This window comes from Lepidochelys olivacea, assembly GCF_965140295.1.
Source record: "Lepidochelys olivacea isolate rLepOli2 genome assembly, chromosome: 9".
In the NCBI taxonomy this organism is placed as follows: domain Eukaryota; kingdom Metazoa; phylum Chordata; order Testudines; family Cheloniidae; genus Lepidochelys; species Lepidochelys olivacea.
This window is the reverse complement of record NC_140419.1, coordinates 46,934,969-46,952,566: the sequence shown is the minus strand read 5'-3', so window position 1 is coordinate 46,952,566 and position 17,598 is coordinate 46,934,969. Positions and strand designations below refer to the sequence as shown.

Genomic DNA, 17,598 nt, shown 5'->3' with positions numbered 1-17,598 from the left:
TGGGCTGCTGGCAACTGTGAGTCTGCGGAGTCGGAGCTCGACCAGGACCAACTCTGGGAGCGGTGCCGGGACAGTGTCCTCAAGCAGCACAACATTGCCGGCTTACCCCTCGACAGCACCCGAGGCATGGGTGCCGGAGGGTTCTCCCCATACGGGAGGGGGCTCGCTGCCGACAGGTCGATGAGGTCCTTTGCAGCCTCAAAGGTGCCAGGCGTAGAGGGCTGATCCGTTAGGCCCTCGAGCCCATCGTCCGCACTGAGTCAACTTAGGTCTGGACTCGGTGGGGCTTGTGCTGCTGGGACCGCTGATGTCAGCGCTGGTAGCGCGGCCTTCCCGCTATTATTGGCGCTCGGTGCCTTGGGAGGTGCCGGTCTCCTGTGCAGGGAACGACCGCGCCTTCCTTTTGGCTGCACCAGGGAGGACGAGCAGTGCTGGGGCCTAGTCTGGCGCTCTGGGGCCAACAGTTTGCGGTGCTTAGCCAGTGCCGGGTCTCTCGATAGCTCCGGGGCACTACGCACTGAGGAAGCCTGAGCTGGCGTCAGGCACTCCGGGCCCGGCGGCTGCAATGCGGCCTCCATCAACAGCTGCTTTAGATATAAGTCTCTTTCTTTCCTTGTTCTTGGCTTAAACGCCTTGCAAATCCTACACCGTTCAGTTTGATGTCCACCCCCCCGGCAACGTAGACACGAGCCGCGGGGGTCACTAACTGGCACAGGTTTTCAGCACGTGGCGCAAGCCTTGAAGCCGTGGGCCTGCGGCATGTTCCGTGGCGGGTGCTGGAAGCCTCCAAGAACCTAATGACTGAAGTGTCCACAATAGGTATGTTAGCGAACTGATAAAAGCTACTCTAAAGGCTAAGGGACTGCTCTTCTACGAGAGAGAGAGGTTGTTCCAATGCCACCACGGACGGTAAGAAGGAAGTGGAGGGGGTCGGCCTGGCAGGGGTATATATGCACGGCACAGTGGTGCCACTCGGGAGCCGCTAAGGGAAAACGTTTCCGACGCTTGTGCATGCGGCGTGTGCACCGCTAATGTGGAATGGGCGTGAACAAGCACTCAAAGAAGAATCTTGCCCTCATATGGGAAAGGACTTAAGTATGTTTACATGTTTTTCTGCATAGGGATGCTTTCTTGACAGGGACCTGAACTGGGTCTGTTCCAAACTGATTTACACTATCCCAAATATTTTTACTGCTACACTGAAAGTGATGGATCATGATGGAATGTCACACTGCGATGATATTGTGCACTCCTCTTGCAATGACACTATTTTCCAGTCACTGTGCTGCATCAGTAAGTGGTGGTGGTGGCCTCAAGACACAGTGATGTGAGATCATTATGCACTGGTACAAAAGGACTGTCCAAAGGTGCAGAATGAATGTAAATAGATGGCAGGATCTTCCTTCCTCATTGCTACTGCAGCAGCCATCACTATGTACACATGCGCACACACTGGCTAGGGACAGAAGGTCCAGTGCAACCTCTTCTCACTGCAAATACTGTACTGTACCATCAGTCTCAAAAAACTAGCTATCTACTGGTACCTTTACCAAGCAGATGTCCCCTGCTTGGTAATCAGCCTGCTCTCCTCCATCTGCGGGGAGGGACTGGTAAGTTAAACCCACACATACTTTCTGAAGACTAGACACATCAGTTTGGGGAAAAGGTAGTTATAGGTCCAAGGTCTGTGTTTCTTTTGACATGAAAAACCAAGACTTTTCAAATTACCACGATTCATATGGCTGAATTTTGAACACTCCACTTTATTCTGATCTAAAGACTGAACACGTCACTAGTCATCATCACCTCTAATACACTGCACAAACGTACACCATATGTGGCAATGCAATAATTGTGAATATTTTCCCTAGAAGTGATATTGACCCCCCCCCCCACACTCTTTTCCAGTCTTCATTGCTCAGCCTCTTGCACTGATCTTAGAACTGATCACATGACACATGAGCATTTTCCAGCCCTTTCTGTTTTTCTGCTATAAGCCTGTCTGATTCCCAAGTCACACCCACTATATCACATTGTTTTGCCAATTTTTTTTCTCTTTCTGGGCATGATCCAAAGCTCAATGAAGTCAACAAAAAAGACTCCCACTGACATCAACGGGTTTTGGATCAGGCCCTGTCTCCCCATCTACCAACTGCTTTCCCTGAAGCCAAAGCAAATGCCACATCTAGACTTTCAAGATGCTTATGCATCACACGTTGCAATATCATTTTTTCCACAGTTGGCTATTGCCATCTCAGATCACAGTTTGCCATAAGAAATGGAAAAAGCGTACATCCATGCTACACACCGGGAATTTACTATCTCTTGTTCCTATCTCTCTTTCAGAAAGTGTCCGTAGGCTGGCATGGACCAGACCAAAGAGTGATCCAAATTACTTTCCAAATCTATACACCAGACTAGGTGGAATCAAGTCATAACTGGTATTGAGGGACTTGTGTTTGACTCATTTTTAAACAGGGATTATGCTCAAAGGTATGACTCAGTCAGCAAGATTATCCAGACCTGCCCGCTAGTGTGCCTCAACCCTAACCTGGAGGGACCACAGAATCATAGAATCTCAGGGTTGGAAGGGACCTCAGGAGGTCATCTAGTCCAACCCCCTGCTCAAAGCAGGACCAATCCCCAATTTTTGCCCCAGATCCCTAAATGGCCCCCTCAAGGATTGAACTCACAACCCTGGGTTTAGCAGGCCAATGCTCAAACCACTGAGCTATCCCTCCTCCCCTGGATTTAGACCATCTTTACGGGGGAAGAGTATTAGTCTCCATGATGTTTCAGTGCCAGGCATTTCTGCCAACACTGAGAAGCCCAATTGTGATGGTGCTTTTTTGCGAAGTGCAGGTGTGTTTGCTGAGAACTCACAGCTTCATCTCACCCTCTAAGCCTATGATAGTGACTTTTGAAAATTACCTATCTGAGCTGGATTCGAACAGTAATCTAGTGACAAAATGCTTTTATGGTGCCACCAATTCTCTGAGTGACCCAAATCCCTTGAAAGGACAACTTTTTGGAAAAAAAAAACACCCTCAAAATCTGGTTAGGGAACAAAATACTGTGTCCTCTCTGTAGTAATGTCTTATGTGCCTATGTCAACCTTCTGTAACCAGTTTGCCTACTGGGACTCTGACAGATGATCTCATCCCAAACAGTATATAAATGCAGTTGGGGGCTCCCAGTGACTCAGCAGCCAGGCAAGCGAGTTAAATAATTCTCGCTGGTTATTTACCAAAAAACAAAATGTAGAAAATAAAAATCTTAGTATGCAGCTGAGCTTCCTTATTTCAGTCTCTTCCCTCTCATGACGGCACCAGAGCCTCTTAGTCTGCCCTCCAATATGTGTTACCTTTTGACCTTAATTTCCCTCAATTCCACACACCCTGGTGTTGGTTTCATATCTTTGTGGCTGGAGTTTATGAAAGCCAAATAGCTCTGTAGCATTCAAAACCAACCCTGAGCATTCAAAAACTATGAGTCAGCCCCTTGAAAATCATGAGCACAGCTAAAAAAATCACATCCCATGAAATGGATCTTAGGCCACTCAATTCTCTCTGAGCATACAGGCCTTAGAACTTGGGGTCCTCCTGGCTCCAAGTCACTTTTTCTAACCACTTGCCTACTGCATTTCAAACTGGAAGCTGCTTCCGTCACAGTGGTGAAACGTGTGTCCATTACCAAGCAATCATGTGTCCTGTTGGTTGGATCCCAGTCCAGGACTACTGGAGGGTTTCTAGAGGTATTTTAAAAGTAATTCCAACCCCCTACTTCACCCGAGAATCCCAATCTCTCAGCTCCATGCACAGTTGCATCGTCTCTCTCTTGTCTGACTGTTTCTTTGATGTGATCAATTTTTGGATGACCCAGAGGGTCTGCAAACACACAGGGTGATAGAACCAAACTATTAAATAACTTGGAGGGATTCAAGTAATTGGGACTCCTATAAAGAAGGAGGTTTGCTACTAAAACAGAGTCCTAGGCCTAGGGAGAGGAATCAAACAACAGAGACCTTAAAATGAGGGGACAACCATGCAGCAGCACTCATAGCATTAAAACAAGCTTAGTGTGATCTAGACTCCTTAGACTGCAGTTATTTTCTGTAAAAGCAGCAATTTATTACTCAACAGATTTGCTCTCTGAATGCATTTAGTGTCACGTCTGCTGACTTTAACATAAGCTATTTAAGTACTTTTACTCCTGTTTTAGCACTGGAGAGCCACCACTACTATGAGAACGTGAGCTGGATTCTACCCTGACTTGTGTATCATCAACAGAATTGTTAATTAAGTTCCAAATTAAGAGCCAAATTTTGTCCCTAATTGCATCTGTGTGGCCACAGTAAGGTTGCACAGGTCTAAGTGAGGGCCTTATTTAAAGACAATGGGTTTGAACAGGTGAAACTGGGGCATAATTTGGCCTGCAGAATCTTTATGACCGGCAATGATACACAAGCCGGAAGGAACCTGGCTTGATTTTCAGACCCCAGGCTGTATTTGCAGGACACACAAAAGGTTCTACCCGTAATCTGAGTAGAACCACACTTTACTACTAACCTAACATTATTTTCTAATGTAAGGCCTGGTCTACACTGGGAGGAGGGGGGAAATCGATCTAAGTTACGCAACTTCAGCTACATGAATAACGTAGAGGAAGTCGACGTACTTAGATCTACTCACCACGGTGTCTTCACTGCGGTGAGTTGACGGATGACGCTCCCCCGTCGGTGCCTCTCGCTCCAGTGGAGTACCGGAGTCGATGGGAGAGTCGGCGGTCCATTTATTACATCTCGACTAGACGCAATAAATCAACCACCACTGGATTGATCGCTGCCCATCAATCCTGTGGGTAATGTAGACAAGCCCTAAGTGTGGAACTGAGAATGGGTACTTGGAAAGGGAGGTATCCATGGGGGGACCTCTGTTTTAGGAAGTAAAAACATTTCGGAACCAATGGACTATTATCACATGGCTTATAAAGTCAACCAATGCCACTGACCACCCGCACATGAACAGCTCATACTCCAAAAAATAGACTGTCGTGTGTGTGTCTGATGGGGAGAGTAGAGACTCTTACTGGCATCCAAAGCTCAATATAAGCACTAATGAAGTACAACTAAACCTCTCTCAGACAGTTTACAGGGTTTACATCTTGCAGCTGGTACCAATCTTGACCCATTTATAAACTTCTGGTTCACAAAGTCCAGGAAGGCAATTGCCAATAGGTCTGCAATTTAATGTAATTTGGACAGTGCCTGGCACAATGGGGCACCAGCTTCATTCACCTCTAGGAACCATAGTGAGATAAATGTGTAATAATAGTATCTGCTGCTATGGCCAAAGAGTGCACAGCACAGTTCAGGGTGGGCTGAGGTGCAGACAAAGATGGCCCTTGAGCTCCCCCTATCCCGAGCCTGCTCTAAACCAGTCCGGTTGCCTGGGCAGTATGAAAGCTGAAAGTTACATTCCCTGTCAGTAGCCCCAAGGAGTCAGTACAACAGTCAGCGATCTGTGGGATATGAGGAAACCCAACCGCACTCCACACCCAGGAAGGGGAATGGCACAGGAGCCACTATGTAGATTCTGTGATGCCAGAGGATTCCCCCTACACTACGAAAACAGTCTTGTGGCCAATTATGCCAGCTTTAAGTCCACAATCTGCCATTGGTGCAGTGCAAAGTGATTGCACCACACAAGAGGATCCACGTCGGTGTGCAAACAAGGTAGAAGGTTGGAACAGAATGCACTGCCCATCTGGTGCTGAAATACCATGCAATATCTATCATTCTCATGATAACACTTAACATCCCTGAGCTTCATGTTTACTGCATGCTCTACTGTTTTGCTTTTGAACGGATATTCCCCTTTTTTACAAACACACACACACACACACGACAACAACCGAATTTCCCTGTTTTTCCATCTCCTTACTGAAATCTCTCTCTCAGCTCACTAATCTGTAATACCAGCACTCTCAACAGTAGCTTTCCAAAAGCAAACAAGCAAATTAGTGGAAGCTTAGCAAAAGGAAAATACCCAGAACAGTCCATGGACTTTTCTTTCCACCAAGTTGTTTGTTTACTAAATAATAAGAAAAAGAATATTCGGATCATGGTCAGGATTTATGGTGATTCATGGGGATAAATTTTAAGACAGTCGCTTTCACTTCTTTTTTTGCTTAAAAATGTTGTATGTTGTAAAGAAAAAAGACATACCCACAATGTAATACTGAGGGATAACACTAATAAAAACAGAAAGACGTAATTAATGTCAAGCACAGTCTGTCACTGTTACTCTAAGGTCCTAAAATGAAAATCAGAAATTCTGACTCTGAGGCAGGGAAAAAAAAAAATGTTTCTGATTTGGCAGCTTCATGGGCAGCATGATCTGTTCACCAAATCAAGCCAGTGTGCACAAACTGGTTTCTAGTTTAGGACAGATTATTTTTACTTCATGTTTGAAATGGTTTAGCTGGGTTATCTCATTACAGAAAGAATGAAGTTGGGAGAAAGGTTTAAGAGGGAGGAGCTTCTGAATTGCGGGTTCTTGGCTAAAGTGGAAAGGAAATGATTTCTAGTGAAATGGGCTCTCCCCCACACCCAATTAATAGATAAATCATATAAGAAATATGTCTCTATCCCAAGAGCCAATTATGTTTTGCATTAACTGAAACATATGGGAACACCCCGCTGGGGTGGCCCCGGGGCCAGCCGCACTGGCCGCTGCTCAGGCGGCCCCAGGCAGCTGGTCCTAGGCACTGCCATGGAGCAGCAGCGGTGGGGTCCTGGGCCAATCGGCCCCCTTTTCCCCAGAGCAGCAGTGGTGTCTGCCAGAGGGCCCTCCCCCCAGAGCAGCAGCAGCGTCCGTCAGAGCGCCCAAGTTTTAGTCAGGGGTATTTATATAGTACAAGTCATGGACAGGTCATGGGCCATGACTTTTTGTTTATTGCCTGTGACCTGTCCATGACTTTTACTAAAAATACCCATGACTGAATCATAGCCTTAATCATGAGTCCGGCTCACCAAAAATCATGAGATTGGCTTTAAAATAATGAGATTTTGTAAAAATAATAGATTTGATATTATTTTTATTTGCCATCTGCTTCCGGAGCCTTTAGGGTGCACTGAGGTCACATTTTGAAGCTTTCTCCACAGCCATAAGGGCTAGAAACTTACTTTTTCTTTACAAATGAAGGCTGAAATCATCACATATCCACTTGACTCCAGGAGCTGGGGCTTTAAGGAAAACAATAATTATCAAACTCATGACAAAATCATGAGAGTTGGGAACACCGATACTGGTTTCCGCTCTCTGACACTGGGACCCCACATTATTAGTGTTAAAACTGTCACTTCAGCAAGAAGGCCATCTTTGAAAGAAGCTCTGGAACGTCAAGTCAAAACTTTAAAATCAGACAACCCTGGGGAACAGAATGGCTTACAGGACAGACAATGAGAGACAGCGACTTTCACATTTAGGTCAAGTGTTTAAATTTGTACTGGATGAGTCGTGACTGAAAGCAGTTACTGACTTGTTTAGCAGGCTGTGCAGAAGTAGGTCATTGCCTCAGTCCAGGTTAGGGAAGCTTACACGGCAACTGCCAATGCTGTATCTGCTGTGTGGACAGAGTTCAGTCTCCCTTTGGACTTAGTGAGTCCCTGGACAGGGCCGTACTTAGGCATATGCAGCTGCCTGGGGCATCTGAAAATTTGGGGCACCACCCTCACTGGCTGTGACGTGAACTCCTCTCCGGCCCCTCCGACCCGCCCCCATGGCCCCTCCCCTCCACCCACTCACTCCTCAGCTGGCTGGCTGAGGGCTCTGGCTTGGGTGGGGCCCCATGGCGCCGGGAGCAAAAATTTGCATGTGAGTGAGCAGGCAGAGCCGGGCTAGGCTGGGGGTGTGTGGGTAGGCCAGGCTGGGAACAGAGCGGGGGGGCAGAGGGGGGAATACCCGGAGGCTGGGAGGAGAGGGGGGAGCTGAGCTCGGGGGGGTAGAGACAGGCACAGGACTCCAGGGAGTGGGGGGGGGGGGCGTGGAGGAGGAACCGGGCTGGGGATGGCTTGGGGGAGCCGGGCTGGGAAGGGAAAAGAGCAGGGGGGTTCTTTGTCTTGCTCAGTGAGCGAGCAGCGAACAAGCTAGGGCCTCCTGAGGTGCAGGCTGGTGGCCCCAGGGGAGAGGAGCTGTTCCAAGCAGCCTCACACTGTGCCTGCACCTCTCCCCTCTTCTGCCCACAATCCCTGCCCCACCAGCAACTCCCCGCAATCTCTCTCCTAGTCTCCTTTTCACTCCGCCTCCCTCTTCTCTGAAATTTAAGCCCTGATGGTCCCCTTTGGATCATCACCTTTCCTCTCTTCCCTTCCCCAGCAGGGATCAGCAGCAGACAAGGGCTGGGAGAAGGGAGAGGCGCACACACAACCTAGCTGGGGAGGAGGGAAAGTTGAAGGAAAATAAAAGAAGGTGGCGTTTGCTTTTCCTGCCCATTCACAATATTCCAGTGTCAACAGGAGGAAACCGACACTAAAACAAAAGGAGGAGGGGGATGTACCTGGAGCAGAAAAGCAGCAAACAGCTCTACAGAATGCAAGAGTGGGAGTGACCGCTTAGCTGGGCAGGAAGATGGACTCACACTTAACAAGGCTGGAGTAGCTGAAAACTTTTATTTAAGGAAAAGGGACCTGATTTTTTTTGTGTATCTCCAGGGCTGTCTCTCAAGCTAGTAGCATGTTGAAGGAGGGAGAGTTCTAAACAATGCAGAGTTGAGTGGGATTTTAAAGGTCCCTTCAAGAATGCAGCACCTTCTTCCTCACACATGGGAAAGACCTTTAAAAACCGCCTTAAATAATCCAAAACAAGAGCCACTGTTCAAATGAGACTTGGCTGGTTATGGCTCCAGCCTCACTGTTGAAGCATTGTTGAAACTACGTGCCAAGTTATACCCAGTCAGGGCCACCTCTACCCATACGCAAAGTACACAGCTGCGTACTGCACTGTGCAGCTGCGTGCTGCTCCAGCCCCTGGTCCACCCCAGCCCCCACTTTTCTGAGGACTGCAGCAGGGACAGGCCTGAACTCCTCGGCAGCGGGAAGTGCAGCGACCTGGCCACAGCTGCACCGCTGGTGAGTGCTGCGGGGGCGTTCTCCTCTGCCGCCCCCCCCCCCCCGGTAGAGGCCTGGGGACAGCCCTCCTCACGGTGCTGGGCAGTTGGGGGAGGAGGGGGGCTGTGAGAGGGGCAAGGGGTGCGGGGGGGTCCTGTGGGTGGGAGATCACTGGGCATAGGGATCTGTGGTGGAGATCTCTAGGTGAGGGGCCACCAGGCATGGGGCGGTGTGTTGGGGCATGCTGGCAGTGCAGGGCTGGAGTTGGGGGCACAGGTGGGAGGGAAGTGCAGGGGCTAGGGGTGAAGAGGTTAGGGGTGAAGGTGGCATAATTAAACTGTTTTTAAGAAAGTGCATGTGGCAAGTTTTCCAATACTGTAAGCTTATGTTTGTGTTGCTAAGAGCAAGTTGGGCATAGGGGCACCAGTTTAATAATACTGTGTAGGGCCCCATAAATCCTAAGGATGGCCCTGCTCCTGGAATTCAGAGCTCTGCAAATGTCAACTTTTTTTGGTGTGTGTGTGGGGGGGAGAGGGGCCGACTCTTCTTTTTGCATGGGAGTGGGGAACACGACATGCGGAGTCCCCTCCCTGTACTATTCTTGAGGGGATAATCCCTCTGTGCAATTTTTTTAAAAGGGAGATATAATTTAATAAATTAAAAACATTTTTCAAACCAAAGGGAAGTCTGAGGTAGGAATGAGACTCAATCCCCTCAAAAGCTTGGCTTGCATGTGGTAATGCCCTACATAAGGTGTAAGAGTGTGTACTCTCCCTCTCTATTCAGTTTTTTCACCCAGCGTGTTTGCTCTCCCCACTGCAGTATCTGTTTGCCAGCTAGGTTTTCACCCTACTTTTCACTGGCATTTTCCCACTTTTCTCCTTATTCCTCTCCTAAGTAGAGCACAAGCCCAATAACGTTCAAGTACAAGACAACTCTCAAACCCACAATGTCCAAGCTGGCTAAAAGTTTGATAAAATGATCTTGCTCATCCCTAATCTCTAGTGCTGTCAGATCTGATACTTTTCACAAACTCAAGACTCATTTCGAAAATATGTATCTTGGCTCAGCCAGCCCCTCCCCCCCAGTCTTTGGCCTCTGAAGTACACTTGGTGACCTTGAAATCCACATGCCACAGACCAGATGTGTTCTGGAAGAAATACTGTACTTGGTTTGTGGGAAGAAGGGCAAGTCGCTCCCCCATATTACAAGCTCTGGCATATGATTAATGATGGAAGGGATTGCACATTCCACAGCTGCCTGTTGGCAGCAGTGGTAAACCAGGAGAGTGGGGTCAGGACAATTCTCAGGCAGAAAAGCCCCAGGAAGGAAGCGTGTGGGTGAGATTTGTTTGTGGACAGGAAAGCACTGTGACAGGATGCATGCAATGGAAACTGAAGCCAGGGTACAGAAAAGTCCACAGTCTGCATAATTCTGGTGGGGCACAGGAATTAATTGAAGAAGAAGCAGGCTGTCACATGGCAATAAGTAGGCAGCGTATGCACCCTCTATTGCCCCCATCCTGGCAGAAGGTACAACTTGCAGGGAGCAGTCCTACTTGGTTTAACTTTCACTGATGTCATTCTTCACTCCTCCTGAGTTATAATGCAAGTTACATTGCAGTATGATTCCATGCAGCTCTGAATGAGCCAGGCTGTCTTGCTGCAAGCCATGCTCATTCCCTAGGTAACTGAAGACTTTAAGAAGCTAAATCCCTCAAACTATTGTTGCAAACAGCAGCACTTGACATGGTGACCTGAGATTGGAATAATCCTGACCTCGATCTAGTTAAATATCTCTGACCTGTAACTGCCTCAGCTTTCACACAGACAACAAAAAATGTGAAAATAAAGCAATATTCCAACCAAAAAAAAAAAAAAAAATCATATACATGTGACATTTCTGTGTCGGAATCCTCTCCAGCATGGAGATGATGGGACATATAGATGGGTAGGGAGAGACGTAATGAATGGATAAACCATTCAGACTAAGGGGTAGACTGGATGATACCAAAAGAGAAGAGGCAATTTATGGTCTGTCTACACTGAAAAGTTAGGTCAACCCTGCTACGTCACACTCAGGGATAAAAAATCTACACCTCTGAGGATGCACGTTAGCCAACCTAACCCCCGGAGTAGACAGTGCTAGGTCAATGGAAGAATTCTTCCCTTGACCTAGCTATTGCCTCTTGGGGAGGCGGAACCCCTCCCATCACTGTAGTGGGTGTGAAGTACTGCAGCTGTGCCACTGTTAAAGCGCACTGCTTAAAGTGTAGACATAGCCACAGACAGGAAGGGGACATTGGTAACAGATTTAAGAAATGGGCTTTCAGTCACACAGCTTCCATTTCTTGGTTTCCTTTGTACATGCTGCCCTCCTGACTCCTTGCTCAATTTTACCTCATGAGACTGGGGGAATGCAGTAGAAATGTTTCTTGACATTTTGACAAGTTCTATCCCCAAATTAAAGAGCAAAAGAGGACATATTCCCTCACCACCTTCTTAACAACCTAGGGTTGGATACTCCAGTCAGCAAAGAATACTTAGGACTGCGCCTAATGTCTAATCTGGCCCTAGCTTCACAGCGTACAGTGTCACCTTAGAAAAGCCAGCTGTCAGCCACCGAACAGGGGAATCTCAGACTTTTCTCTGGCCCTGCCTCTTCAAAGGACTTTCTGGGGAATGTGTGGGTGTAATATTGTGCAGCTGCCTCCCGAGCACTCCCTCATGGCCAGAGGTCACTGTGCCATGTCCTGCCTCTGTTTCCCCTCTCTTCAGGGCCTTTTAATAACTCTCTGTTCAAAGATGGCTCACACAATCCCCACAAATCCCATTTATTTACTCCTCTGATACATATTGGACTTCTAGGCCCCAAGCAGTTCAGGGGCTCTCTCCCGCTTAACCCAAAAAAACCCACAAAACACAAACTCAGACAGCCTTTGCCCGGGCTGGTCTTTACAGTCTCTCTCCTCCTTGTATGCTGGGGCGTGTGTTTGCGTGTGTGTGCACGCGCGCTCTTCCAGGACTCCCTCCCTGGAGAGCTTTCTTACACTCTCTCCTGCTTCTCCCCCTCCTCTGACTCAGGGCCCTGCAGGAGCCTTCTTGCTTCCTTCACTGTCTACAGACCGAGCTGCAGTTTCCTGAGCTTTTCCCCCCTTCACTGCAACTTTCTGATCTTTTTAGCCTGGGAGCACCTGATTCACCCTAGGCAATCACGGCTCAGGCTCTCGCGGGGCACGCCACCTTCTCACAGTGGGTGGACCCTGCACAGTCATGTTCAAACAGGGCTAAGGAAAGACAGTTTCTGCAGGCCCCAGACCATATTGCCCTGTTTGGAAGCAGGCTGTTGAGGCATGTTCTAGTACAGAATCACAGCACAAGTGTGAGTCACCAAGAAGAACTAACTATGTTACACGCAAAAGCAATCCCCAGACAACACAAGGAAGTCCTGGCTTAATAGAAGCAGCTCTTGAATGAATAATAATAAAAAAATAATAAATCTGGAATCCATCAGTAAACAAACTAAAGCCATAGACAAAGTAGGAAAAAATAAATGACAGCGGAATGTGTTTCCTTTAAATCAAGGCAGCCTGTCCTGTCTTCCTATTTCCTTCACTGCTGGAACATTTCTCTTTTAAATTCTATTTCAGCTGATTAGCCCATTTGACATTCCCTATCAGTCCTCTGTGCTGCCAGACCTTGTTAACCTCTTCACTGCTATCACAAACATATTTACGGACAACAGTTTTATCCATGCAAACAGAAAGAAACGCTGTGCAGGTATGTCCCAGCCCCCCTCAACTGGGGTGCCATTCATCTTGAGCTGGAGGCACTATTGCTGATTACATTCAAGTGCCATGATGACCACAGGGATACAAGTCTTTCAGGTTCACTTACCACATCACAGATGTAATACTCAGAGCTGTTAGAGACGCTTCTCTTGCTCTTCAACAGAGGCAACAATTAAAAAAGACTCTTAAAAATTCTTTGTGCGTACCGCTATACATCCATTTCTGGATAGGGTCCAGAAGGGTTAAGTCCCTTCCCTTCCCATTGAAAATAATAGTCTAAAGCTCATTGTGAGACTCTTTGTCACACACACTGCACAATGAGGCTGAATGAGACCCCAGGGCATCCCACAGCGATAATCTACCATCATGTAATTTGCCTGAGGGTTTGTAGATTAACATTTTCAGTAACTGGGTAGGTAAACTTTCCCCACAGCCATTTTTGGCACTGTAAAGCACATCAGAGGGTGGCAAATTCCAGTGGTTACTACACACTGTGCAATGTTTATTATAACCTTTTACTCTGTACATGCACTTTGGTACAACTCCAATCTGCCTCCTTGCATGTTTCCTTAGGCTTCTATCAATTAACTTTCTTATATGTACAGTACACATCTTGCTTAAAAGGGCAGTTTTCTATGGGAAAATCAATGTTTGTAACAGGGCTCTACTCTATAATGTGGTGTGAAAAAACCGAATAAATGTAGCGTATTTGGATGAATTTCTTGTAACACACTTACAATTGCTGTAATTCTGCCTATAACACTGGCATCCTGCATGTCAGTGCGTCCCTGACTATTCCATTTCAAGGGTTAAATTTACATGTTTTACATAATGAGTACACACATTTTTCGTTCCTACTAATTATATTCATCACGTCTTCTGTGACTCCACTGTCACTGTGTAAATGCATGAAACAGCCTTCTGTTGTTGACAGAAGCACAAGGCTATAGTACCAATCCATTCAGTCACCCTCTGGAATACACCCAAACTTTAACAGGACTGACGAGGGGGCCCGTGTCCTATCATAAATAGTGTTGCAACCCAAGGTTGGGAGACAAAGTGCAGGAAAATAACAGGATCTTCAGGGCTCTGGCAGGGACCCAAAGGATCTCAGGGAAGGGCAGCGAGAGACAGAACTACACCACATGTATCCCTTATTTGTTCACATAATAGGTGTTTATTTTAATAAAGTCCCATTTTATTTTTTTTTATAATTATTTTCAGCAAAGCTTTGTACATTTCAGACTCTAAAGTAACCCTGGAAATGGTCTGAAATACATGAGGGCTTAGACCCTACCTAAAACATCTCCACCCACCAGTGCTTCTGAATTCTGGCTGGGAAAGATGGGACAGAACTGGCTCCTCTATGAAAACGCCTTGATTTCTGAATAAGAAATCAATGGCAAAAAAGCATTTAAAAGATCCTAGAAAGCATGCGCTCCGGTAAAGAGCATCTGGAACAATTCTGCCTCGGACTTGGGAGTGCCCGGAGAGAGGCAAAGAAGTGCAGTCTATTTGTAGCTGTGTGTTAGAGTGAAAATGTGGTAAGATCTTTAGGGTAGCGATAATGTCTTTGTTTGTTCAGTGCCTAGCAGAATGGGGTCTTGATCTTGACTGGAATCTCTAGGCACTAACGTAATTTAAATCTATAAATAATTATAGCAGCTTAATTCATTGAATCATGTGTAAGCAGAGACAATATACTCCCAGAGCCCTACCACAATCTGAGGTGGGTGGTTACCAAGTTATTTGGGCACCTTCAAACCTTCTAGAGCTTGTTTTGCTTACTGGTCCTGAACTGGCTGCTGGATTGCCCCATCTCAATTCTTGCTTGCCACTCTGTTGTATACAGAGATGGACAGGAGATGGGGAGTGGCAGGAGAGAGACTTGGCACAACCTGGCAAAACTGAGAATGGATTCAAAGGGGGCTGCCCAAGAAAACACTTTCCAAAGGGTGTAAGATTCTTCTCTTTTGGGTGCATCCGCTCACACAGTCAGTGGTTAGTGAAGTCACAGAATATAACTAATATAAAACTGGCTACCTCATCTGAATGCTTACATGTCAACTGGCCACTAATCATTTTGCCTCCCTACAGACCTCTTCTTCAACGTGGCTTTCAGGTGATATTTCCACAACACGAGAAAGACCTGAGACATCGTATCATATTGACTAGGAAAATAACGATCTTACCTTTAATCCAGAGGAGAATAAAGGCATGCACAAGGAGATCAAAGTCATCGGAAAGACAAAAGCAGGTCAGATGAAGGGAGGAAAAAGAAAAAAAATATAATTAGTTTTATATTTCATTATGAGCATGCCAACTAAACAGGAAACAAAGAAGTATAAATCAGATTTATTTTGCTTTCTTCAATCAAATAAAACAGTGAAACAATAGCACAAATGAAAGAGAGTGATATACAGAGCTTTTGTGAGTAGATAAAAATTTCAAAAAATTTCTCTAGGAATTTTTCATTAACATTCTTTTGCAACATTTGCCTGCTGTCATCAAAGGAAAAACAGAAAGAAATGGGAAGAAATGAGTGCAGATACACACAACAGGAATGCCATGTATCAATATATTTCTCTACACACACTTAAACAATATTTCCCTTTGGCAAAACTTCAATGGTGCAAGCCCAGGCCATTGATGAAGTTGGCATGTTTTCTCAGAATCCAAAGTGTCGTTTTAATATTCAGTAACTATTCTTTACCATTACCATTACTTCTTACCCTCAAACCAAAGACAAAGCCTGTTAAAACTAAAACAAACATCTGTTAACACCAAAAGCATCATTGAAATGAATGGGTGAGGATTTAATGATTACTTAAGAGAAAAGAAAGCCAGACTTGATTCGGAAAACTCTTAAGATCTGCCCAGGGAACCCATTAGAGAAACTGAAAGATTTCTATTGCTACTGAAGGTTGGGCAGTGAATTTGATTCCTTTAGGGTTCTTTTCACAGGTGTCATCATACTGTGGTGAAGACTGCTAAAGAAATTATTATAAATAAGAAAAAAAGTAAATAAACTGGAAACTTACATACACACACACAAATAGCTTTCAGGGATTTGCTATTGTTGGAAGAAGGTTAAAATTGTTCTGTGAATTTTACCAGTGTTTCACAATAATTTCCCTTTTTGTTGATGATAAACAGAAAAAAAAAATCACAAAAATATCTCCTCTCCCTTCCCCTAGTCTTTTTTAACAAGAATCATAACTCATCAGTCTGGCATTGTGTGAACCACTGCAATAAATTCGTAAGCAATCAGAACAAGAATATTATATGATTCTTTATTGTTTATACATATTTGTATTGCTATAGTGTCAGTAGGCCCTATTGTGTACCACTACTCAACCCCACCACACACGGAGAGAAATGCTATTTACCCCAGAGAATTTACAATCTAAACAGAAGATGAAAGATGGAAACAACAAATGGAGGGAGCAACTACAAGGTGGCTGAGAATCCTAACAATGAATGACAGTGTGAAACTCTTCTCCTGTCCTAATCTAGTGTGGCTTTAGCGCTGAGAAACTCATATTTAAGACATAAAAAGTTTGCAGACCCTCAACATCACAGATGAAGCATGCCTTGCTTCTTGTTTGGTGTGAGGCAGCGAAGAAACAGGACCTAGACCTTTCCAGTGATGCATTTGTGAAAGCAAACCTCACACTGAGGTTCCTCCATCTACTCTTTCTGCTAATACTACGGCACATGCTGAAACAGGGGAGGGAGAGAAAATCTTGGATAAAGTTGGTCTCAAAGTAGCCAAAAGAGTGGAGTGCACACAGTCATTAAATAAACTCCAGTTACGATCTCATTCTAGCAGAACTATTTAGAAAAACTGATGAGTGAGATATGAGAAAAAGGGGCTGTAATGAAATACACATTTTGTTGGGTTCTCAGGGTCACCAGAGTAAAAAGGACCATAAATTACCCCATGACTCTCCCCAGATAACACATGAACCTGTTAATAGGGTGCCTGCTAACCTCTTGTCTTTGTCTGACATATCAGATTCACTAGTACGGAGTAACTCATGAATTGCCCACTGAGAGGGAAAGAGGGTGAGACTGAAAGAGAAAACAACAACTGTTGTAAATGGAAATAACAGCTTTGTAAGGTGGGAGAACCCAAGAGGATATGGGTATTTGTGCACAGGATTAATTTCCTCAATTCTGTCTGAAGTCAAATCCTGGAAACCAATTTTCTTTGGGATAGAGGAAAGGGGGTTGGGCCATTGGAAACCATAAGGTTTCGCAACAGCTGCTGCAAGATTTCCCTATGTTATTGTCTCCTAAGTAGACATTTGGAGTTGCATTTCAAACTGAGGGCTGATAGGAACTACAAAGCATGCATCTCATTGCTGTTAATGACGGTCAGCACACACAACACCATGTGCAAAAATAAGGAAATCTGTACCCTGTGAGTTTCCAAGATGCTCTGATTGAGACCCAATACTAACGCTGATGTATACAATCAATTGGCAAATAAAGCCCAACACAATGGATAAAAATGAGTACTGTTACCTGGAATGCTTACAAACAATGTTGGTTGTATGGAATTAAACTTCATCGGTTTGATCTGAGATTTTGTCCTTCAATATCAAAGCATATCTCCAGTGACTAACCTGCTGAGCACGTGCTAGATTCCAAAACCAGGTGCAGATTTGAGGAGTTTGTCTGAGATACAAATGTA

General features: G+C 45.6%; 1 protein-coding gene and 1 long non-coding RNA gene across 2 annotated transcripts in view; one reads left to right on the top strand and one right to left on the bottom strand.

Annotated features, from left to right (window-relative positions):
* The window catches only part of HS6ST1 (heparan sulfate 6-O-sulfotransferase 1), a 272,310-nt gene that overhangs the window by 38,267 nt on the left and 216,445 nt on the right, over positions 1-17,598 (bottom strand). The window lies entirely within an intron of this gene.
* Positions 8,213-17,488, top strand: LOC311525889. Its single transcript, XR_014712886.1, has 2 exons — positions 8,213-9,130; positions 14,997-17,488. It is a non-coding gene; the product is annotated as an uncharacterized lncRNA (long non-coding RNA).